This window comes from Schistocerca cancellata, chromosome 2, assembly GCF_023864275.1.
Source record: "Schistocerca cancellata isolate TAMUIC-IGC-003103 chromosome 2, iqSchCanc2.1, whole genome shotgun sequence".
Classification (NCBI taxonomy): Eukaryota; Metazoa; Arthropoda; class Insecta; order Orthoptera; family Acrididae; genus Schistocerca; species Schistocerca cancellata.
In genome coordinates this window covers 934,245,802-934,247,553 of record NC_064627.1, presented here as the reverse complement: position 1 = coordinate 934,247,553, position 1,752 = coordinate 934,245,802, and positions in this window count along the sequence as shown.

The following is a 1,752-nucleotide window of genomic DNA, read 5'->3' as shown; positions in this document are numbered from 1 at the left end:
TCCGTACATTCTGGAGAGCATCGCTGGCAGCAACCACGTACAATGGCTAAATTCCTGCTAAGCTACATTCCTGCCAAGCTACATTCCTGCCAAGCCTTTCTGCAGCGTCGCAGAAGGATCATCCAGCTTCTTGTAGCACTATTTCACGGTCTCGTTCAAACTTAGGGTTCAAACAGGGGGTGTTGATAATTGCGTCTTTGCGTCTTAAAGACATTCTTGACTTGAGAGGCTCCATGCTCTCTTTTGCATGTCTCCTCTCGTTTTTTATAAATTTTATTAATGTTCTATGTCATTGCACATGCTCTTTTTTGCATGTCTCCTCTCGTTTTTATCAATTTTATTAATGTTCTATGTCATTGCACAGCAGTAACAGACCGAATAAGGTTATTGTAATGAGAGTATTTGTACTGAGAGCTCAAAAAATACTTTTCACTTGATTCCTAAACATGTTGTTTTACTTCCGTGGGTGGCCTGGGCGAGGCGAGCATCGTAGGACGCGGCACACTGCGTTTCCGGTTGGGCGCTGCACTTCCCTCAATTCTGAAGGGTTCGTACAATAGGCTTAAGCGCCTGGCGGAACGACTGACGTCGGTCAAATAAATGGTTCAAGTGGCTCTGAGCACTATGGGACTTAACTTCTGAGGTCATCAGTCCCCTAGAACTTAGAACTTGTTAAGTAGGATGTTTAGGTTTTCATGTTGGTAACGCCACATAGCGCTCTATATGACAATCACTGACTGTGCTGTGTGAAGGCTGTGGTTGGTTTGCATTGTTGGAGTATATGCTATTGTAGTGTTGGGCAGTTGGCTGTTAACAGCTCGTAGCGTTGCGCAGTTGGAGGTGAGCCGCCAGCAGTGGCGGGAGAGAAATGGCGGAGTTTTGAGAGCGGATGATCTGGACGTGTGTCCATCAGAGACAGAAAATTTGTAAGACTGGATGTCATGAACTGCTATATATATTATGACTTTTGAACACTATTAAGGTAAATACATTGTTTGTTCTCTATCAAAATCTTTCATTTGCTAACTATGCCTATCAGTAGTTAATGCCTTCGGTAGTTAGCATATTTTATTTCGCTGGCGGTACTGGCGCTCGCTGTATTGCAGTAGTTCGAGTAACAAAGATTTTTGTGAGGTACGTGATTTGTGAAAGGTATAGGTTAATGTTAGTCAGGGCCATACTTTTATAGGGATTATTGAAAGTCAGATTGCGTTGCGCTAAAAATATTGTGTGTCGGTTTAGTGTTGATCAGAATAGGTAAAGAGCGAAATATCTGAGTACGTTCAGTTCTGCTCAGCTGTTTGAAAATCAAATAATGTAAGAGGTTTATCAGCACAGTAATTCATTAATTTTTCTAAGGGAACGTTACAAACTACTTAAACCTAACTAACCTAAGGACATCACACACATCCATGCCTGAGGCAGGATTCGAACCTGCGACTGTACCGGTCCCGCGGTTCCAGACTGTAGCGCCTAGAACCGCTCGGGCACTCCGGCCGGCGACGTCGAAGTTTCGCCTGTTGTATGCGGGGCGAAACGACATGTGAGCCATCTGAGTGTCGCCGCAGTTTATGTGTTTACCGTTCCGGCGCGTCCGGAACGAAGATTCCTGGCACTGACTGACTGCATTGTCTTCATGATTCTGAGAATACTTGTGGACTGTGCCCTGCTGGGTGCGACTGTCTGGCACCGGATGGCCGGTGGCCTAGGCAGGTTGTTTTCGTAGCCGGTCAAAGGGCAAGTTCAGTGCCC